This window comes from Macrotis lagotis, chromosome X (assembly GCF_037893015.1).
Source record: "Macrotis lagotis isolate mMagLag1 chromosome X, bilby.v1.9.chrom.fasta, whole genome shotgun sequence".
Lineage (NCBI taxonomy): Eukaryota > Metazoa > Chordata > Mammalia > Peramelemorphia > Peramelidae > Macrotis > Macrotis lagotis.
In genome coordinates, this window is record NC_133666.1 from 43,663,030 (window position 1) to 43,687,423 (window position 24,394).

The 24,394-nt window shown below is 39.0% G+C and overlaps 2 long non-coding RNA genes across 3 annotated transcripts in view; both read left to right on the forward strand.

The window, feature by feature from the left end:
* LOC141502099 (uncharacterized) overlaps nucleotides 1-8,515 on the forward strand; it is a 106,624-nt gene extending 98,109 nt beyond the window's left edge. For both annotated transcript variants that reach the window (XR_012472396.1, XR_012472397.1), the window contains exon 5: nucleotides 8,371-8,515. This is a non-coding gene — a long non-coding RNA (uncharacterized LOC141502099). The remainder of the gene's footprint in view (nucleotides 1-8,370) is intronic.
* A 1,351-nt stretch (nucleotides 8,516-9,866) lies between these two features.
* LOC141498227 (uncharacterized) lies at nucleotides 9,867-20,813 on the forward strand. Its single transcript, XR_012471589.1, has 3 exons — nucleotides 9,867-10,020; nucleotides 17,555-17,687; nucleotides 18,284-20,813. It is a non-coding gene; the product is annotated as an uncharacterized LOC141498227 (long non-coding RNA).
* The last annotated feature ends 3,581 nt before the right edge of the window (nucleotides 20,814-24,394 follow it).

Genomic DNA, 24,394 nt, shown 5'->3' on the forward strand with positions numbered 1-24,394 from the left:
TGTGGCTAAAAGCTGGCTGCCGGCTTTCCTGCTCTCCTGCCTAGCTGGGCTTTATTTTCCCTTTTCTCCCAAAGAGACAGACCGTAACTGAAGATCCTCCATGATGTATACAGTTTAAAACTTTTTTTGATCTTTTCCTTTTTTGTGGGATTTGCAGCTTTAATGTCTATGTAGAGGCTTCGTTTAGCATTGTGTAGGGGAAAGCTCATGGAGAATGGTAACTTCACAGCACCATTTTGGCTCTGTCCCAGAAATCGCTTCTTTCTCTAATTCTAGTTTCTTTTAGTGCTTTAATTCTTTCTTATTTCTGATTGTGTGTGAACTGTTGTAAAATACTTTTATCATTGCCCTTTCTCATGTTGCCTTCCTCTTAGATGATTTTTTTTTTTAATTTTTTTAGATGGTTTTTAGTCTAGGCTCTACCACTAAGATCAGAGTACCATAGATTGAGAGCTGGAAATGATATCAAAAGTCATGAAGCCAACCTCATCAAAGATGAAGATAAATGAAGAAAATGAGGCCCAGTAACTTGCCCAACAACACACAGATTTTAATTCCAGGGCTTTTGCCTGGAAAATTGATGATTTTTCAAGTTCAGATAATTTGCTGTGTAACTTTGGTCAAGTTATTTGAACTCTCTTGGCCCCTGACTGGAAAATAAAAAGGTTTGACTCCTGAGGTCATGTCCAGATCTAAATTTGTGATCCCTAGTCATGGGATCATAGATCTTAGAACTGGAAGGGATCACAGGGTCATCTAGTTCAACCCCCTTGTTTTGAAGATGAAAAACCAAGGCCTAGAGAAATAGTCACTTGCTCCAGGTCTATGATCTGATGACAAATTCTCAGGTTACTCTTAGCTCCAATGACTAATAATTCTAACTTTTTTTTTCATTTTTGTCACTTCTTCTTTTCCCCTGGTTGTGGATGGCAGTGGGTCAGTCATTCTTTCATTCATTCGATGGATATTTTTTGAGTGCAGATACTAGGCAGATAACTTGGGTCAGGCATTTAGGGTTAATGACTGTTCCCCTTCTTCTGTTTTTCTTCTCAAGTCCTAGGAGCGATCTAAAAAGAACAACTAAGTCTCAGTTAGTATAAATAATAAATCCTGTGAACTGGTTGCATATATTTGAATTCACACTATTGAAAGTTATAATTATATAAAATTTTGTAATTGCTGCCCAATGGAAATATGAAGTGTGGATTCAAATGCAAGCAATCACTTCATAGGATTCATTATTTGCATGAATTGGTACCCAACTATATAACAATAAAAAAAAATCCTAGAATCTCAGAGTTGGAAGGGACCTCAGAGGTCATCCAGTCTCACCTCTATCTGAGCATGAATTTGCTCTACAACATAATCTGCTTTCAAAGGACTATATAAAGTGAAACCTTAACATGTTTCAGACCCAAGCAAGCCAGAATAATTCTGGATATTCTGTTAGAAAATATTGTCTATTCAGATAACTTATAAACAAAAGATACTTTAGAGATAGATATTCATTGTGAATGGAACTATTTACTGTACTTTATCACTCACAAATTTACTGAGAATGTGAACCTAAAGATAGTTTTATTCAATGCTTTAATAGATCAGTAATTCATGAATGGACACCTGGTCAACCAACAATCAACAAGCCTTTCCTAAGAGCTTGTTATAGGGAGGCATCTAGGTGGCACTGACCCTGGAGTCAGGAGGACCTGAGTTCAAATCCCATCTCAGACACTTAATAATTGCCTAGCTGTGTGACCTTGGACAAGTCACCTAACTCTATTGCCTTAAATAAATAAAAAATGTTTTAAAAAAGAGCTTGTTTTGTAGCAGCTACTGTCTAGACTCTGGAGATTCAAAGACAAAAGCAAAAAGTCCTTCCCTCAATGAGCTTATATTCTAATCAGTGGCAATCACAGTGCAAATATGGTTTTTCATCCTGAATGTCAGTTGTTCATGTCTTCTCATTAATTCTTCATTGAGGATTTAACCCAGTTCACCAGAGGCTTTGCTTGAGCCTAGATCTTTTTACATTTTTGTGGTGCCACTAAAACACTCAGACTTTCCATTTCTATGTTATAATTTACTCTTGCTACTTGACTAGTCCACATACTTTTCTGATTTTATATTTTTATTTCTTGAATGATTTCAGATGGAAATTACAAAAGTGCATAACCAGAAGAACATTAGCATTAAAAATAGCTTTTCATTTCAGATAACATCCTGTGATTACTGAAAGTGTTATATACTTTCTTGTTTGCAGTACATCCCCTCATCCTGTTCTGTTTTGAACCCAGCTCACTGGCTTTCTCTAGTGCCTGACCAACAAATTGTACATTAGTACTGATGGACTCCCTTCCTGGATCACTTCCCTTGTCATGGTGGGGTGGGGGTTGCGTAGCTCAGTGAAACTATGAGTCAAGCCATGCAGAGTTACCCAAGATGCTTTGGAATTGTGGTGCTATTTTTTGACAGCAAGGAGATCAAATCGGTCAATTCTTAAAGGAATTAGTTCAAACTATTCATTGGAAGGAGAATATTGAAGCTGAAGCTGCTTAAATACTTTGACCTCATAATAATAAGCTAGGGATCACTGGAAATGTCCCTGTTGTTGAGAAAGACTGAAGGGCAGAGGAGAAGGGAACTACAGAGAATGAGAAGAATAGATGGCATCATGTGAGGTAGTTAACTTAGACTTCAGAAGATAGTGGAAGGTAGAAGGGACTAGCATGCCATGGGGTTGTGAAGACTGAATGACTCAATTGCCACCACCAATAGCAACTCAAAAACACAACAACAACAAAACAACAACAGCAACAACAACAACAGTGTTCGACAGATTCAACGGGGCTGTCTATCCAGTTGTGTTTTAATGTGTACAATAAGCATTCTTTATCCATTTAGTTTTGCTACTTTGCTTATCCATTCTGTTTTTGCATAGATTGTTATGACTGATTTCTTTTGAGTGATTGTGGACCTTATTGAGCCCTGGTAGTTTTCTGAGACTTTGTGCAACCAATCCAAAGTCACCAGTAAATAAGATTATGTGGGGCATGTCTCCTCATCCATGGGGAATCTAGTCTATTTGCACTTTATCTATGATGTTATTCATTACAGTGGCGAATCCTTATCAACATGAACCTTCTAAACACCTACTATGTGCCAGGGATTGAGGTTACAGTGACAAAAATGAAAGAGTCGTTAGCCTCAGAGTTTTTATTCTATCTGTGGAAACAACAAAAATAGAAATAAGACCATATTAAATACAAGGAGGTAGGTTCTAAAGGGCTTTGAATGCCAAACTAGAGATAGCAAATATATGGGCCAGTACTTGTTGATAGCTTCCTGATTGCTCTTTGGGAAGTAATAATGTCACCTGTGATTTTTTCCCAACCATTTGATATCTTCCCTTCTTTCATATATCTTAGAAATTGGCCCCCCAATACTTGCAAAGCTGTGCTGTCTCTACCATGGGTTGTCTTCTGTGTGTCCTTGGCCAGGTCCAGCTTTTCTTTCTGCTTTCATCTTATTCTCACCTAGCAATCTGGTATTGAAGTATTAGAATTCCATTGAGGTTTTTCCAATGTCAATGGTGAGGGTAGTTTGCTGAAGAAATACTGGAAAATTTGTTGCATTTTTTGACTGTTTGTTATCTGTCCTTCATTTGCTTCTATATGTGCTCTCAGAACTATCTAGCTTAATTGATTTTCGGAACTTGGGATAATCTCCAGCTAAGAGTGAAAAAAGAAAACAGATGTGTTCCAAAGGCTATGGGGGACATAAATACTTACTTAGGAATGGCAGGAAGTAGCTTTAGGAATGGTATTCAGTTAGGAGACTGAGATCCAGACCTGAAAACAATGATTAATGGAGTGTGGCTGGTTATTGTGGTAGCAGTGGGTACTGGCAGTATGTTGCAGTGAGAGTGTAATAGTAGTATATTTGGGACCTGCATTTGGTGTGGTTATATATGTGATTGTATGCCAGAGACTGAAGGGGGCATGCCAGGACAAGTGCAAACTTCCCTCCTTCCTCCCCCCAACCCTTGACATGATTCACAGACACACACACACACACACACACACACACACACACACACACACGAGTTATTTCAACAGGATGACCTATGATGAAAAGGTTATAAGATCAGAGCACATCTCATAATGTTGTTCAGTTGTGTCTGATTACTTATGACCCTGTGGGCCATATCATGCCACACTATCCATGGAGTTTTCTTGGCAGAGATACTGGAGTGGTTTACCATTTCCTTTTCTAGTAGATTAAAGCAAACAGAGATCAAATAACTTGCCTAGGCTCACACACCTACTAATTGTCTGAAACCAGATTTGACCTCAGGTCTTCCTGATTACAGGCCCAGTGCTGTATCCATTGACCCATCTAGCTGCCTCCAGGTCTCAAATAGTATATAGGAAACAAGGGATGCTAGGTTCCTTTTAGCTTCCTTTCAAGAAGAAATTCCTCTGATGCCACAGGTGACCTAGAACATATGATGCCATGGCAATATTATGAAAGTTCTGTTTCATGCCACACTTCTTGTAGATTCTTTTTCTCTTCACTATCTTTCACAATTTTTTAAGGAATAACTACTCATAATCTACTACCTTCCTCTTCTGTTATATTTTGCATGTGTTACTTCCATGGTCCCTCTCTTGACAAGAAATCACAGAATGAAATCTCAGAGTTGGGAAAGACTTCCGAGGCTGTATAATCCAACCAGTACCTCACTTCTCTTCCACATCCCTGAGAAGGCATTGGAGAGAAGATTGATTCTGCTATGACTCCCACATTGCAATTAGTTTCTTCTCTGTTATGATATAGTTGAATGGTAGCAGAATAGGTAAGTCAGCCTTGGAACCAGAGAGACTGCATTCCAGTCCTGCTATTGACACATATCATGTGGTCATTGGCAAGCAAATTAGCTTCTCCATGGCCTCTTTCTATGATTATTAGCTATAGACAATTTGCTGATTCGCATTGGGGGAAATAGTTTCCATATGAGTAGATCTTTAAATTAGTAAACTAACAGATCCAGACCCTCCTTACTCAAATGATATGGTCAATGTAATTCTTTGTGATATTGTTCAATGCTCACCATGTTTAGCACCTTCTGATGTAAGAGAGGAAAGTCCCTATGGCAAACAAGCAAGAAGGCTTGTATAGGCTTACAGAGTGCTGAGCCTGGAGTCATTTTCCTGATTTCAAATCTGCTCTCATACTTACTGTGGGTTTAAGGTCAGGTCACTTAAATGCTGCCTGCCTCAGTTTCCTCAACTGTAAAATGGAGAATATCATGGTACCTACTTCCCAGAGTTGTTTGAGGATCAAATGAGATCATATTTGTAAAGCTTTGTAAGCCTTAAAACAGGTGTGTCCAACCTTCAATCCCTTGAGGGGTTTTTGTTGGGTGAGGTGACCCAGAATAGCTAAAAGGTTGGACACCCATGCCTTAAAAGAACTGCATAAATACTAGCTATTGAAGTCTACAAGCCTTGATTTCTTCATTTCTTAATCCTAACCATATTTTCCAGCTGATTTTTCACTATCCTCTCCTAAGTCTATCTTTCCATTGAAGTTTTTTTTAGGTCTTTGCAAGGCAAATGGGGTTAAGTGGCTTGCCCAAGGCCACACAGCTAGGTAATTATGAGGTCAGATTTGAACTCAGGTCCTCCTGACTCCAGGGCCAGTGCTCTATGCACTGCGCCACCTAGCCACCCCTCCATTGAAGTTAATGAGTATCAAGTTATGTATTTACTTGGTGTATAGGATCTTGTCAGGTTCTGCTTTATTCAACCTTTTGCACCAGGTGTCAACATGCAAGCTGCAGTGTCTTTTATGACCAGTTCAAGGCAAGATGAACAAGTGTCTCATAAAATCTATTTCTTACTGCCTTTGGGTGCACAAGAAAACTAACTCCACCTGTGTTTGCTTCCTTAAGGAAAAACGAGAAAACATTCTTATATTGAACTGCAACTTCTCTTTGTCTTCTGCTTTCACTTAGAGGCGGGGATGGCAATTTTGACCTTATTCATTTCCTCTATTAGTTTGTCATTTCTTTGATTGTTGATCAGAGATCACATATCAGGAACCAGATGTTAAATTAATGTTCAAAATAATGGTTTACAAAGTATGGAATTCCTGGCAGCTTCTGATCTTATTTTCTGGTCATCTGCCACAATCACCATGAAAATGGAAAATGGAATACAAGATGGTGGAGGAGGGGGGATATTTTGTCTTTCTTTGTTTCACGCTGCCATGGCTGGAGAATGCGTCATCTAAAGCCAGTCTTCCAGTGATAAGTCTCTCAGTCCTTAGCATAGTTAAGCTAAGGCATTGTAGATGGCACCCAACCAAAAATGAAGAATTCACTGAAGAAATATTTTCTTCCTGAGAAAGTACTATTCTGTCATAACCAATGTATTTACTGTGTTTATGTAATTACTTGAAAATCCAGGGGAGGTCTGACTTAGAGCACTTATTATAACTAAATGGCAGCAAAGGGCTTAGTAATGGTGTTAAAAGCAGACACTGGCGTACATAGACATTACTTTCAGTGAAATGGTAATGCTGTCTGCAGTGATATCCACTCTACTTCTAATCTAAATCTATTTCTACACAACCAAGAAGTAAAAAACCATGAAAAACCTGCTCTGGTAGCAGGACAAGTATCTGGACCCCCCACAGGTCTCTGGAGAACATCTCCCTACTTTGTTATTACAAATAAGTAGGCCAAATTTGCTACCTACTAAGCACCTAGTATCAAATGTAACCTGTATAATAGGCATGTAATGGTAGAGAAAGAAAAAAGACCAAAACTTTTATGTTGTAATCATTTTTTGGCTATATGAGGAGCTGAATATTAATTTCCTTTTCATATTATATGAGTAAACTTTTTTACTCATTTAACATAAAATGAGTAAATTTTATATGAGAGAGCAGCTTGGAGTTATGGAGTTATGATCAGGTCTGACTGGGACTCTCAGTCTTGTGACCTGTGTGACCATGAACAAGTCACATTCATTTCTTGGGTTTCTATTTTTTTAAATCAAATTTGGGGGTCAGATTATGTGACAATGAGAATTCCTTCTGGTTCTAAAGTGATGGTCCAGTGGACCCCATGAATTTTACCTTGGGGAACCTTGCCAATGATCATCCACTTGGAAAAAGGGAAGAGAAGTAGTAGTCTCCTGTTAAATATCCAGGTCACTCAATTAATTTAGTTGAATGGCTTCTTTTCTTTTCTCTTCTTTTCTTTTCTTTTCTTTTCTTTTCTTTTCTTTTCTTTTCTTTTCTTTTCTTTTCTTTTCTTTTCTTTTCTTTTCTTTTCTTTTCTTTTCTTTTCTTTTCTTTTCTTTTCTTTTCTTTTCTTTCTTTTTTTTTTTTAGGTTTTTGCAAGGCAATGGGGTTAAGTGGCTTGCCCAAGGCCACACAGCTAGGTCATTATTAAGTGTCTGAGGTCGGATTTGAACCCAGGTCCTCCAGACTCCAGGGCCAGTGCTCTATCCACTATGTCACCTCACCACCCCACTTCCTTCTTTTTTTGAATTCCCCTTAGTGACCTTGCATAACGCATACAGCAAATTTTTATCTGTTAGAAAATGGTTCATTGTAGATATATTTCCCTTTGAAATCTAGATTTCATCAATACTTCTTCAGGAGGATAGAGTTGCCCCCCCCTCCCCAATTCATGCAAAAGTGTAGGGTTGTGGGGCAGCTAGGTGGCGCAGTGGATAGAGTACTGGCCCTGGAGTCAGGAGGACCTGGGTTCAAATCCGGCCTCAGACACTTAATAATGACCTAGCTGTGTGGTCTTGGGCAAGCCACTTAACCCCATTGCCTTGCAAAAACCTAAAAAAAAACCTATTAAGAAAAGTGTAGGGTTGTGAATGAGCTCAAGAACTGAAGTCGGAAGAAGTGGATTTCAGACCTGGCTTCTCTACTTACTAAATGTTTGACATTGGACAAGTCTCTTATGGGCTTGGAGGGTCATAGATTTAGACCTAGAAGACACACCATAGAGACCACCTAGTCCAACTCCCTCATTTTACAGAGGAAAGTAGTGTGCACAGAGGTTAAACTGACCAAGAGCCAAGTGCTTGATTAGGAATTTGAACCTAGGTCTTCCTGACTTCCAATCAACTAACTATCCACTAATCCATGGTTCCCTTTAAAGCTTCATGTTCTCACCTATAAACTCAGGGTGATAATAAGCATTAATTAAGCACCTACTCTGAGCCAGTTCCTGTGCTAAATGCTGTGTAAAAAATGAGACAATGGGTGTGCAGATAACTTGTGTCAGGTGTAATGTTGTTCGTTGTCTAAATCTGCGATCACAAACTTTTTTTCTTCCTACAGAAAACCTGCTTATTTCATCTGAACACAGTTAGCCAGCCAACTTCCCTCTGGTTTCATATGGATTCATAATAATATGCAAGAGCCTGGTATCTAAAGACCACTAGATTTGGAATCAGAGGACCTGGGTTCAAATTTCAGCTTTACCACCTTTGTGACTTCAGGCAAGTCTTTAACTTCTCTGGGTCTCTATTTGCTCAGTTCTAAAATGAATGGGTCAATCTAGATAACCTCAACGGTCCCTCCTACTCTAAACATTCTCTTCTTTCCTTAATGAACTACATGGTGTTGGGGTTAATTTCTCTTATCTAGTGAAATTGTATTGCATCTTTGCTTCCAAGTGTGGATAACCCCTTTGACTTTGTCATATTGCTAATTTTGATTGCTTCTGAATTCACAAAACCATTTCTCATACACCAGGAGTCCTAGGTCCATTGCATGGCCCCATCCTGCTCCCAATCTCTCCTCTCATCCCTTGAATTCAGTCTGCACCCAAGGTTCTCATTCTGGTGGGTTTCCTTCTGACTCATTCCATCCTTCTGTACTTTTCTCATCCTCTTGTGAGAATGTAAAGTTCTACTGTACACCTGTGTATCACTGTTCTCAAGAGAAGTTTAATTTGTTTCATAAACTCTAACCACTGCGTTTATCTTCCTAGTGACAAAGAAATCACTTCATTTGGCCTGACTTGGGTTTCCTGAACTTGTATTGATTATTGTTTCTCACTATGGGGCCCACTTGGTATTCTGAAATGACTTCCTTATTAATTGGCCTCACAATTTATCAGATATTGAAATTAAATTTATGACTTTAATTCCCTGGATTCCTTGGAGATCTTACAAGAGAAAAAAATCACAATACTACATCACAACTCCCAAGTAACCTTAGCATCATAAACCGGGGGGACAGAGAATAACATTTCTACTTAGAGATTTTTGCATCTTTAAACTTGCAAATTATAATTTTAAAGAATCATCCTGAGCTCCAATTATTTCTTGAGATGCATTTTGTCTTTCATAGTAACTTACTGGCTCACATTTTCCAGACCTTAGTATCAAAGCAAGTACCTTGCAAGTGTTAAGCAGGTTCATTATAGTGCTTCCTTTATGTACACAAGTGGACATTTGCCCTTTTATATGGAAATTTTAACATATTTGAAAAATGACATTTCCTTAAAAGGTTTTTTTTTAAAACATATGCTACTAAACAGATATCTGTCCACTAAAGAAATGTTTCTAGTTGCCCCAGCAACCAGCAACTCAGAATAGTTAACTATTTACAGCTTTCAATGGCTCTGGGTTTCACCTGACCTCGCCTGGTACCTGTTGGCACTGGAGCGCCCTCTTCAATCTTGGGAAAGGACTGGCAGAGAGACTCAAGTAATATGTACAAGGGAACAGTTGGTCATCTTGCAAGCAATGAATTTTATGTTCCATTAAAATCCATAAAAGGCTTTTAAGGTTGTTTATTTCATGATAATCTCTCCAGGACTCTACCTGACTAAGAAGCCGTGTGTGGTGAGGTGTCTATAAGGTGTTGGACTTGTCTCCAGTGCCCATTGTGGCCAGCATTCGGTGAAGAGGACAGTCTAGACCGAAGCAAATAAATATGCTGATGCTACACTCCCTTCTGTTCCAGTGCTATATGAAAGTGGTAAGAAAGCATTTATTTTCTCAAACATTGTCGTTTACTTTTCATAACTATGGTCTCGACATGGCAGATAGAGTTGGGGAGAATCCTTGGGGGAATTATTTGTTTGAACAGATATGGAAAATAGAATGCTTTCGTCCAATTCAAATAATAGGTAAAAGCACCTTTTTCATTGTTGTGTGTTTCACACATTCTTTACCAGAAAGTTTTTATTGCCAAGTGATACTTGTGAGTCTTCAGCAACTCAGTTATGAAACAAATCTCCTCTTAGTAAATTGTATTCTTAAAAAGGACTTTGCTGAGATAGCCAGGTCAGAAAACCAGTGATTGTTCTTTTTCCCTGTTGATGCTCTTCATATGTCGGCTATTGGAAAAGTTATTCTGTGTCTCAAGTGCAGTGACTATTGGTGAATTTTATTTAACATTTTTTCAGTGAAAAAAATCATCAAATTTTTGAAACAAAGCCAAAAATCGTTATTCTTATGAATATGTTTCAGTACATTTTATTTGTTGAATTCTCAAGGATATTTTGGGATTTGTATTTGTAGTAAGGGGATTGGGAAAGCTTCTGGTGGATCATTTTAACCACCTATTTGTGTCTTTGTGTTAAAGATGTTAAAGTTTTGCAAGCATTCAGTGATATATTATTGCAGTTTCTACCATGGCATTGCATAATCTTGGTCAAACAATAAATATGAGATCCTTAAGGATGATCTCTCTGTAATTTCTTGTGGCATAAATCCTTTGATAACCATAAACAAATCTGAATTACTCAGCTACTTATTTGGGTTTTCTTGGGGATATGTTGATGTTTAAATTCCTGTGGTTATTGCTGATGGAGCATTTTTGATTTCACATTTGTATCATCTGTTTCAAAGGTTTCATCTTGAGATAAACCACTTTCGGTGCCATTCAACAAATCTAGTGGCAAACACACACATACACACATATTAATGTATATGAGTACACACACACACACACACACACACACACACACATATATATGTTTTATGTCTTTGCTATTATTTTGTGAAGTGAAGTATGTGAGTTCCAGAAGCTTTTCTGTAAATTTTAAACCTGTTTATTTTGTGCTTTGGGAAGAGCTGTCAATCCTCTCCCAATTTTTGATGAGCTTGTATTTAATCTTTCAGTAGGGGAGGACAGAAAGACCACTTGCCAGGCACCAGGCTAAGGACTTTTACAAACATTATCTCCTTTCGTCCTAACAACAATCCTGTGAGATAGGTGCTATTGTTCTCCTGCTTTTACAGTTGAGGAAACTGAGGCAGACAGAAATTCAGTGACTTGCTCAGAACTGCACAACTGATAAGTCTTTGAGGCTGGATTTGAACTTAGATCTTCCTGATGTTATGCCCAGCATCCTAGCTTAGCTGACTTGGGATAAAAAGACTATTAACCTTGTTTGGTTTGGGGTTGTTCTTTTTGGACACATTCTGGATCTGATGCTGTCCATTTTACCATTCCTTATGGTATGCCTTAATAATGTTAATTCTTTAAAAGTATTCTTCATTTTAAGTTTTAGCTTCATAATCATACAGTCATAGATTTAAAGCTAGAAGGTACCTTAGAGATTATTGAGTCCAGTACACTCATTTTATACACTGAGGAAACTAATGCCCAGGGAAGTTATATGGCTTGCTCAGGATCACACAGCTGAAAGTAAGTGATTAAAGTGAGATTCAAACCCAAATGTTCCTGACAGCACATCGAGTAGTCTCTCTGCTATGTCTTTCTGTCTGTCCATCTCTTAATATATCTGTCCTCAACTTTCTCCTTGGTTGTCTCAAGCTAGATGTGCTTTGCCTGGAGAACACCAAAGGATTTCTAAGTATTTCTTTTATTCAGTGTTTCAATTTGATCTCTGGCTTCAAACTCAAAAATCTTCCTTGATACACATTAACAATTTTTTATAAATTAAGAATTTAGTTCAAACAATTAAGAGATGAAGTAACTTTAATTTGTTTAATTTTAAAATTTTTGTTTTATTTTTAACTTGAAAAATACCAACAAACAAACATTTGTCTATACAGAGAATGGAAAAAATATTGTTTGAAAACAGGAATCTCATTATGTACAGTCATTTTATTGAAATATATACTAAATTCAGCATGTTGGTTCCAGATGCTATTCCATTTGTTTGTTCTTCCCCTAAGCCTTTTCTGTACATTTAAAAAATGCACCATAGAAGCTCTCTCTCATGTCTATCTCTGTCCCTCTTTCTGTCTTTCTTTTTCTGTCCCTCTCTATCTCTATCCCTCCCTGCTTGTCTGTCTCTATCTCTGTTTCTCTCTTTACCCCTGCCTGTCTCTCTGTTTTTCCCTCCATCTCTCTCTATGTCTCTTTTTGTTTCTGTCTCTTCCTGTCTATCTCTGTCCCTGTCTCTATCTGTCTTTTTTCTCTCTCCCTTTCCTTTTCTCTCTGTCTCCTCCCTGCCGGTCTTTCTGACTCTCTTTGTCTTTATCCCTCCTTCCTTGTCTCTCTGTTTCTCTCTGTTTTTCTCTCTTTCCCTTTCCTTCTTCCTTTTCTTTATAGCTCTAGTCCTCCCTCCTTTAACTCCCAAAGGAAAGCCTCTTTTGTAACAGGCTAGTATTGTCACTTGAAACAGATCCGTGTAATGTCCATGTCCATGAATTTCTGACTTATTCATCACCTTCTCTCTGTCAAGAGATAGAAAGAATAATTTCTCCTTGGTTTATTTTATGTGTTTTTCAGTGGAACCATACAACTTAATTTCCATGTATACCAAATGACTAATATGATCTTTTGGTATGATTTCCTCTATGATTTGAAAGCCATACTCCATTTTCAGGGGTTATGTTAATAATTTAAAAGCTAGGTAGAACCACAATAGATTTAAAATGTTTCCCTAGAAGATGCCATGTTTTATATCATTTGTTCTGGATATAATTTTTAAAACGTGTCAGGATATGTTTTAAAGGATGAAAATTTTTCTATGTGGGCACGTAGGTGGCACAGTGGATAGAGCATAGGGCCTGGAATCAGGAAGGCTCATCTTTTTGAGTTCAAATCCAGCTTTAGACACTAGCCGTGTGACCCTGGGCAAGTCATTTAATCCTATTTGCCTCAGTTTCCTCATCTGTAAAATGATCTTGAGAAGAAAATGGCAAACTACTTAAAACCCTAAATAGCGACGCAAGGTGTCAGACAAGACTGAAAAAACAAGTGAACAAGCATAAAAGACTGAGTCACTGCCCTTTATGGAACTTTTCTTTCACTCATTGTATTAATGGTACACAAACTTTGTTTTGTGTTTTATCCAACTTGTATTTTCATTATGTTGAGCTTCTTTTCATCATATAGATAACTAAAAGTTTCTCATATTCTTTCTGGGGCTTTAGAGTTGGGATTGGGTTTTGAGGATATTATTATCATTATCTTTTCATCCTCATTCCTTTCGATAGGGTTCAGCTTAAAACAGTGCTGGAATAAGAAAATTCTTTTATGTTTAATGTTCTGTGGACTAATTCATAGGTGGATAAAGTAACTGCTTTTTATAGTTGAATAAAAGTATTTAGGGGATAAGCTCATTTTCCATAGGATTATTCAAAGCATTCTCTGTACCAATAACATAGATTAACATGAATCCTATATACCTTATTCTGTTCTCATATGATTTTGATCTACTCCTTTATTTTGAAAGGTTTGGGTTTCATTAAGCTTCTATATCTGAGTATTTAGATGAGTGTTATCTATTTAAAACTGTCTTTAGTGTTTATGGCTCAGTATTCTGGCCAGGTGATTGTAAGCAACAGTTTGGACTGTGGTACATTAAATGTTCTAGTTGAATTCTCCAGGATATTTTGCCATATGTGCTTCCAGAAAGGTTATTTGTTATCTCTCAGGACAAGAGATGGATATGTGATGGAATATTATGGTGTCATAAGAAAATAGGAAGTACTCTATGAACTGATTCAAAGTGAAGTGAGCAGAACTAGAACAATTTATACAGTGACAATGTTATAAAGAAAAACAAATGAATGATTTTCAAACTCTGGTCATCAGTGGAATGACAAAGCACACAGTTCCAGGGGACCAGAGAAGAAACACACCACTCACCTTATGATAGAGAGGTGATAGACTTAAAATCTCAAATGAGACATATTTTAAACGAATCGGTGATGGAATTTGCTTTGTTGGACTTTGCACATTTGTTATGAGAACTTTTTTCCTATTTTTTGTTTTTCAATTAGAGGGGAGTGAGGAGAGGAAAATACTAATTGACTTGAAAAGAGTAACAAAACTAAGTTTAGGAAAAGAAAATGTGTGTAATCATGAAGTAAATAGAAAAAAATAATTCACTCTAACTTTGGGCTCCCCTCTCTGTGAACCTCTGTAGTTCAGAGGGAGATTTTCCTCCTACCTAGACATCATTGTTAGAGCATAATCTTATACTAGCACCTGCCTCTGGAATCACAGTGGTAGATAGAAGTGATCTGTATAATCACAAAGGTTTTGAAGTCTTTAGCATCAAATCTGCCATTGACTTGATCTTCTCATTTCTACTTCCTACACAAGAACAATCAGTGTGAATGGTAGGCTTCACAATGTCTAATGTTGCTGTGCAGTCAGCTTTCTCCAGTAGGACCAGCATGAGCATCCCCACATGGACAACCTAGATGAAATGAAGGTGATTCTTTGCTTTATTGTCTTTTTTACTGATGTGATGGTTGTCTTAATATGGAATGGAACCCCAAAAGATGAGCACATCCCTTATCAACCCCTTTGTAAGTACACAACTTTATTATGAAAACCACTGATGAGTTAAAATATTTTGATCATTAATGTCCTGGTGATGGAGAAAGGTTTTACCTTTCATTAAAAAAATCAATAAGAAATTTCCTTATCCAACTTTTTACAATGTAAGTGGGGCAACAAGAGAATATTCTCTCCTTTAGAAAGAATAAGGAGAAGTGAGAAAGAGATGATAGATAATAGGAGAAAGGAGAAGAAATAGAATAGGGGTCATTCTCTTAGGTTTACGATTTTCTAGTTCAGAAGTTATATATGGACAGGTGTCTCCAGTCATGGCAGAGCAATTCCTGATCAGGTAATAAGCCCAGTTGGCACCTAAAAAATACCAGGTTCACTTTGATTCCTCCACCATATCAGTGTTAAGAGAATGTTTACTTTCCCAGAAATTATAGTTTATTTTTCAGTTTCATGTTTTAGACTCAAACAGTGTGAGAAAGAATGATCCATATTACCTTTTATTTTTTTGGATAGCTGTGCAGAAAAAGAATTCATTAGTGTGTCACTAATGGACAGCAGCTTTTCCTTCTACTGAATGTCATGAACTTAAGCAGGAAAATGCTTTGATAGAAAGTGCACATTTTTTTAATTTTAAGAGAGCCATGCCAGGGTCTTTTGGCAACTGAGATGGACCAGAAGTTCTGGGTACCAGTTCTGGGCAGGAGAGGCAATTGTTAAAGGTGACCCAGAAACTAATTTATCTATGCAGAAAATGAATGAGCAAAACCCCAAGGAAGATAGATTGCAAATGCCATCAACACTTGGTATTTTCAGGAAATTCTCTGTTTGAATGTGGATGTATTTGACAGGTGTGAGAGAGATAATCTGTGAAAAGGCTTATTTGATATGCAGTCACCTAAAGCTTATTTTGCTTAAATTTTACAATTTCTATCTTTCTTCCCTTCTTCTGCTAATAGATTATAATAAGAAAAATAATGGTAAAATTTAGAAAAGCTTAGGTAGAGATTTAACTAACTTCCAGCTGTTTTCTGGTCATGGGCAGGACCAAGGGCAGGGCAAGGCTAAGGGGTCAGATAAAGTGTTGATGGTCATGAATGCAAATTTGCTGAATGATAATCTCTTACTTCCCACATCCCTTCCCTCCACTGTCTCCCACTATCTGGGTCCTCTGATTTTGTGGAAGTTGGTAAAAACTATATAAGCTGGGTTAATACATGAAGAGAGAAGCTGTGGGATAGAACATATGTCTCCTGAAAATGTGTGATGACAAAATTCACCTCCCATCTCCCCCCATATACACCTCATTCCTTTACTGTTTCACTCTGAACCGGGGTTTATAGGTAAGCTAAAACACCTCTGACATACTGCTATTAACTGTTGAAAATAGAGTGATACCATCAACAAGAAATTCACCAGTGTCTTAGATCTCAGGTGTCAAACACCTGGTCCAGTGTGGCCCCTTAGAGGACCCATACCCAGTTAAGATGTAATGCAGAGGGGCAGCTAGGTGGTGCAATGAATAGAGCACCACCCTAGAGTCAGGAGGACCTGAGTTCAAATTCGACCTCAGACAGTTAATAATTACCTAGCTGTGGAAACTTTGGCAAGCCACTTAACCCCATTGCCTCACAAAAACTAAAAAAAAAGATGTAATGGATAAATATTTAAAAAAATAAATAAAAAATACAATAGATCATAGATAATGTTACTATGTGGTTTTTTAATGTACAATTTAGTTTGACATCACTATCTGATCATTTATAACTTTAGAAAAAGATTATTTAGACAGAATTTGTGTGTGGTTCAAACTCCATTTGGTAAATGTTATTAACTTTAGGCATCCCTGGTGTTCCTGTCCTCCAATAAAGTCCTTCTTTAGTGACTTTTCATGGAGGTGACCTTAACTTTTAGGAAGACTTATGTTCAAATACCATCTACCAACAGAGTGGCCAATAAATAGGGAAGTCATTCAACTTTTGTAAGACTCAATTTCCTTCTCTGTAAGAATGAGCAAAATAATACCAATAGTATCTTTCTGATGGAGGTACTATACATTTCAAATGAGATTATGCACATAAAACTTATTATTAACTTTAAAGCTTTACACAAAGATATCAATTATTATTATTACTGGACTAGCTAAGTGTGAAGATTATTAATAGGAAATTGACCACCAGGTGATGATTTTTTTTCAGCAATTGCAATTCATGAGACTATTAATTATAGTGTGGTAGGGTTAGAATCTATATGGGCAGAAGAATTGCTCACACTGGTAAAACTGGATTTTTTGCAGGATTGCATAAATGTTCTTAAGGACCAGCATCAAGTCTACTGGGAGAAGATAGAGATTAATTTTTATTCTACTCCTTTTTAGCGTATTGTTGGATGGGATCTGGGTTTATAGGCTATGGATATTATATGTATAAAGGCATTCAGATTATTTCACTCTATTTATGCCCCCCCCATCTATTTATTAGGAAACTTCCCTAGATGCAACATGCTGTCTATTCAGATTGAGTGAGAAATTTGGTCTCCTCTCTGGGGTGTATCAAACCATCCAGTTAGTTGTAATCAATTTTTAATTGAATGGAGAACCAGAAGAGAGTGTTCCAGCTCAGCCCCTGAGAAGAAATCCATTGCGGGTGGGGGACTGGGATCATGGAGGAGCAGAGCTTTGGATCCCAGGACCAGTCTCCTCTCCTCCTCTCCCTGGACAAAGAAGGACAAAGAGTGAACTTAGACTTGGGAGGATTTGGGACTTACTGTCTCCTCCTTGACATCCTAGCAGTCCTCCTGGAAAAGTTAATAGCAATGTCTGCATCAGGAGCCAAGGCCAGAGCACAGTATCCAGGCTGTCCAAGGAGCCCTTGCCCAAGAGGACCATCTTGAGGATTCCAGCAAAAGGACTTCCAGGAATTGTGAGTTATCTCTTTACCACAGCTTGAGTCCTAAGCTCTAAGCTTGAGTCCACTTTCCCCTGGACTTTGTATCTACTTGTGTATGCATTGCCTGAAAGACTCATGGGATGCAGTTTTTGCCTCTTTCTAGTGAGCCCTCTTATTTTTCTCAAACCTTGAAAACTGAATGTGTTCCAAGGTTTAATCCTTATTTCTCTTCTTTCTTTATCTTCTTATCCTTGGTAATTTCAGTCACTGCCATGGGGCCTGAACAAGACTCTCTGTAGAGCTGACCTCTCTCCCTGGCTTTGGACACTTCCATTTCCAAATGTCTACAATCATCTTTGCTGAGATGTCCTGCTGAAACTTTTATTTCCCTAGTCATGTTTATTCTCTTTCCCTTGAAATGTGATCCTTTGAACTTCATAGTGTTTCTTGGGAACACGGCCATTCAATTAGTTTCCAGTATTGAACTAAGGTTTTCTCTTTACCTTTGAGTCTGAGCCTCCACCTAATGTATTTGATTAGTTACCAAGTCCTCTTGATGCTACCTCTGTAATTTCAATGTAATTACAATGATCTTACAGATCATTGACTCTGCTGACCTTATTTTACAGGGACGGAAGCTGAGGCCCAAAGCAGGGAAGTGACTTGCCCAAGGTCACATAGCTAGTAAGTAGTAGAGCATGAGGGCTTCTGAATCCAAATTGCATGCTCTTGTCTAGCCTTCCTTCTCTTCTCATTGCCCCCACCCTGGTAGGGGCCCTCATTAACAGCTACTGGGACTGTTGTAGTAACTTCCCAGCTCTTACCTATGTGTCCTTTCCTGCCTCCAATCCAGTCTTCCCAGCCCTGCCAGATTTTACTTGCTTACAGATGGATTGCTTCCCTATTGACTCCTGACTACAGTCTCTGGCAACTTACTACCTTTTAAGCATCATAGCATACAACTTGATTCTGCCTACTATAAACCCTGGGCAAATTAAGCCATGCTTTCCCACCTCTCTCTGTTTATTTATACTCTGTCCTATGTCTGGAATGCCTCCCCACCCCTTCACCGCTTCCTTTCTACTTAAGCTGTTGAAATCTACCCATCATTTAAAGCCCATCTCAACTGATGTTCCCTCACCCATCAGTCAGGAAAAATCTTTCCCATTTGGAGCTCACACAGTACTTTATTTGATTCTGCTCCCTATCACCATACATTTTGTGTGATTACTATTTTCTACATGTTTGATCCCCCTGATTGATTTCAAAGTTCTCCAGGTAGGGTGTGACAATGATTGGAGTTTTTACTACAAACTAGTACAGTGCTCTGGAACACTGTAGGGTTAGAATACATATATACATGTATGTATAATTTGTTGGGTTAAATCACTTACAGTCTCTCCCCCTACTCCCACACTCCACTTTTTAGTCTGATGCAGAAAATAGTCTAAGCCCTGCCAACTGTGTTGGGGTCCATGGGGTCAGCAGCAGGATCCTTGCAAAGTCCTCCAGAATAAAGGCCATGTTGCTAGTTCCCAAATGTAACCAGAAAACAGGAAGCAAATGCCATTCAGGAGAGAATAAATAGGATAGATGATGGTGAGTGTCCTGGGTGTCATGTAGGAGGTCATGGCTTCATTTCCAATCCTAGTGTTTCATTTTTCCAAATGTTTTAGAGCTATCAGGTGGTAGCTGAAATAGCCTTTCTCCTTTACAAGGACCAGCGAGTCCCTAAACCAAAATGTTGACAATGGCTGATGCTAACAGACTCTAACTCTATGTGGATTTTCAGTGCACTTAGCTCTGGTGGAGACAGAAACGAATTTGAAACAAATGTAATTGTATTCTCGTCATAAATCCACTTTTGATGCAATGTTGGGTAATGTGATGAAGTGTGAAGAACCCTGGGATTTAAATCCTACCTTTGACACTTACTACCGGTGTGACCCTGGATAAGTCACTTGGTCTCCATAAGTTTTAGTTTCCTTTTCTATAAAATGAGTGAGTTGAACTGAATAGCCTCTCAGATCCTTTTTATTTCTGGATCTATGACATCATCTCGCTTTGAAGACTGGATCTGAAGGCCCAAAACCTTGAATTTCCAATCTGGCCCTTTTCTTTGTCTCCTTGGCCAAATCACTGTACCTTGCTAGGCCCAAATTGTCTCCTCCAGAAATGGAGGGGTGTTGCTGTGCAGTAGAGAGAGCTTGGCTTTGGAATTAGGGGATCTCAGGGAAAAGAGAAAGGAACCAAGAGGAAAGGGCATTACATTTCTAACTTTTAACAGATTCCATATTTAATTCTTGTTTTCAGGCTGCACTGTGTAAATCTGCCACTACTGGAATGATAGGGGTCAAATGAGCTCTGTCACCTAATAATTTGTATAAATTGAGGTAAATCACCTCCCTTCTCTGGGTCTTAGTATTCTTCATTTGTTAAAGGAGGGGCTTGGACTAGATGTCCTCTGGGGTCTCTTTCATCTAAAGCTACCATCCAATGACATCAAAGTTCTCTTCCAGCTCTTAGATACTATGTCTCCTATGATAAAGAGAATCATCCTTGAACCATGAGGTGGGAGGGTCAGATGCTAACAAATGACCATTCACTGTTGCTTAACCCAGGACACAGAAATAGAGGTGGTCAGTGAGTAGCCAGCAACTATGGAAGTGAGATGGGCCATTACCAGGTTGGCCCCAAATTGCTTCCACAACAGGATCTGCCAAGTGCATGCTATAAATCACTTGGAATCAGAACACAGGGAGAATCATAATATAAAAGAGTAGACAAAGTGGCTTCCAACCAAGTAGGGGAGAAAGACAGATGAGAAGAAACTGTACTAGATCAAATATGGTTTAAAAAAACTAGACAACTAAGTCTGCCTGACCCACCTGACCCATTTCTGCTGAGGCAGTTTGAGAATTCTGAACTTGAGGGCCAAGAAAATGAGTTGCCCACACTGTCTTGTACCTCCCATATGGTGAACCCCCCTGGTTGCCCAAGGAAGACATAGGTCAAAGGTGATCAGAAGTAGGATTGAACTCTTGAGAGGTTTCTGCACTGCCAGCTCAGGTGAGACATGGAGGTCTATTCTTTTTTTTTAGGTTTTGGCAAGGCAAATGGGGTTAAGTGGCTTGTCCAAGGCCACACAGCTAGGTAATTATTAAGTGTCTGAGACCAGATTTGAACCCAGGTACTCCTGACTCCAGGGCCGGTGCTTTATCCACTGTACCACCTAGCCGCTCCAGGGAGGTCTATTCTTAAAACAAACCAGTGCAAACTAGCCATATGTATTTAATCCAGTGAAATGAAGCCATTTTGTTTTTCTCACTAGGGGCTCAGCACAGTGTCTAGTATGTTCAGTAGGCACTTAATAAATACTTGCTGACTGTCATTGGTGGATGAATGGATTTGACTGAAATAGTAATTTCTAAAACTGAAAGACAATTCCAGAAGTGACTTCCTCAGTGACAGCTATGGCCTTCCTCTAGGTCCCAGTAAACCTGCATGCTGGTGGGGGCAGGCCAGGTAACGGAAACAGAAATGGTACCCAGGTAAGCAAGGTGGTGTTCCAGCCCTCTTTCCTGGCAGTGATTAGATGATATTCTGGAAAGAAAAGAAGGGATTAATTGCTTTCCAAGTAACAGAGATTCTGAGAGCCCAAGACTCGGACACAATTTCCAAAGGGTACTTTTTCCCACTCGAGGGGATCATTGTTTTTCCCCTTTTCAGTGAGTTATTGCTCACTGTGAAGTGACAGTGCTATACTTTCGATATATTACAAAGCACTAGACCATGTCTCCTGAACCAAGTCTGACTCATAGTGACTTGAGGATAATTGAACATTTATCATTTGACCACCAAAATATTAACAGATAGCTTACGATTTCCACTTCACCTGAATTAATCATTTACCAGGGTTTTACATTACCTAACTGTCAACATACCAGAATTCCTAAAGATTGAAACCTCTCCCAAGTTCCTTGAAAAAAGCTGCAACTTTTCTTATTACATATGTAGTAACTGATTTCAACTTGAAGCACATTCTGTATAATACATCTTCTCAGGTGACATCATTCATAATGAGAATGACATTTCCAAATCTCACCAAACTGAGAAGACCCGGGCAAGCAGAGATTTTCAAAGGAGTTTTTTTTAACTTGTAGCTTCTGAGGATCCTAGCTTGAAGAGGACCACATAACCTTGCCAAAGAGCCTTACTATATTAATGTTTCTGCTCCAACAATGTTGTTTTCATCCATTTTGGAAAAAGAAGACCCATCTTCCATAGGTAGGAGTTTGAATATTTGCTTCAAACCTAATGGAACAAAAAGCAAAAATAAAAGGAGCCACTAAGCAAATAGGAGCATATTGGCCCCATGGGAACACCAAAAAGACAAGTAGAGAAACACTTCATCCTTACTTTCAATTATCAAGACATATACACAAATCCTAAAAAAAGATCCCTGAACTATGGTAGGTTACACATACACATGGACACACACAAACAGAGAAACCCTGTAAACATAGGACCCTATGCTATGACAGGAAACACACATAGACATACACACGCAAACACAAACCCTATAAACTTAGGTCCCTGGGCTCTGTTAAGTGGCAAACACAAAGCCACAGAAAGACACACAAACTCTATAAACATAGGTCCTTAGGCTCTGATATGTCACATGCACAGATTGATCCATAAACATACAGATCCCTGGGTTCTGATAGGTCCCACACACAGACACTCATAGAAAGACACACACAAACATGCAAACCTTATAGAAACAGGTCCTTAGACTCTGATAAGTGTCTCACAAATACAGTGACACAACAAGCCTATAAACACAGCTCCATGAACTCTGTTAGGTTACATACACATAAAGACACTCAAACCTAATAAACACAGCTCTCTGGGCTTTGATAGGTCACACACACACACACACACACACACACACACACACACAAAACATATAAATGCAGGTCCCTGGGGTATGATAAGACACAGACATACACAGACAATCACACAGAAACACAAACCTTAAAATCATATGTCCCTGAGTTTTGATAGGTCATACACAGAGAAGCACACAGATACATATATTGACACAAAAACCCTATAAACACAGGTCCCTGAGCACTGATAGGTTCCACAGTCACAAAAATGTTAAATGTTATGGATAGAGGTCCCTGGGCTCTAATAAGTCACATACACACAAACACATGTACAAAGACACTCAACAGACACATAAACCCTATAAATAGAGGTCCCTGTACTCTGGTAGGTGATACCCACAGTCAGACACACACACGAAGACACAAAAATTCAATGAACACAGGTCCCTGGACTCTGTTAAGTCATACACACACACACACACACACACACACACATCCAAACAGACAGACATCAAAACCCTATTAGCACAGGTCCCTGGGATCTGATAGGTCACACATAGACACACAAACAGACACATACAGAGACACAGAAACCCTACAAACACAGCTCCCTGAGTCCTCAGTCTCTCTCTCTCTCTCTCAGTCTCTCTCTCTCTCTCTCTCTCTCTCTCTCTCTCTCTCTCTCACACACACACACACACACACACACACACACACACACACACACACAATGATATCTGCCCTTCATTCTTGAAGAAGACCATGACATCAGGGAGGTGATGCCATGACAAACGTGTGAATTGGATGGGGGGGGGGGTGCTGCGATAAGTCACCAGCCTCACTGCCTCCTCTGGAGCCAACTGAGTCCAGTGGCCAGATACAGATCAGGATGACTGGAGATGGCCCTGGATGCCAGGCAATCAGGGTGAAGTGACTTGCCCAGGGTCAAACTGCTGGTAGTATCAAGTATCTGAGGTTAGATTAGAACTCTTGTCCTCCTGACTCCAAGACCAGTGATTTACCCACTGTACCACCTAGCTGCCCACAAACACATGCATCCATACACACACACACACACACACACACACACACACACACACACACAAACACAGAAATACAAACCCATAAACACGGGTCCCAGGGCTCTGATATGTCTCACACACCACACACAAATCCACACAGACATACACAAACACTATTAACACAGGTCCCTTTGACTCTTCTATGTCACACACACACATACACACACACACACTCATATAAAAACAGGTCTCTGATTTCTGAAAGGTCACCCACACAGAAAGATACACACACAGACCCACAAATCCTATAAATTCAGGTCCCTAGGCTCTGATAGGTATCACAGATAGATCCATACAGTTTACACACACAGACGCACAAACCCTATAAAAACAAGTCAGTTGGCTCTGATAGATTACACCCAAAAAGCAAACACACATTGATAGACACACACAGACACACAAACCCTTTAAACAAAGGTCACTGTACTCTCATAGGTCATATGCATACTGACACACACAGACATAGATACACAAACACAATAGATACAGGTCCAGGGCTCTGATAGGTCATACACACACACACACACTCTCACACCCCTATACATATAGATTCATGGCATCCAATAGAGGACATATGCTTGCAGACCTCTATAAACACAAGTTCCTGAGCTTTGATAGGTCACACATACATACACACACACACACATATACACACACACATACACACACAGAAATTATATAAACAAAGGTCCCTGGACCCTGATAGATCACACACACACACACATAGATACACAAAGACAGACAGACATACACACATATAGGCACA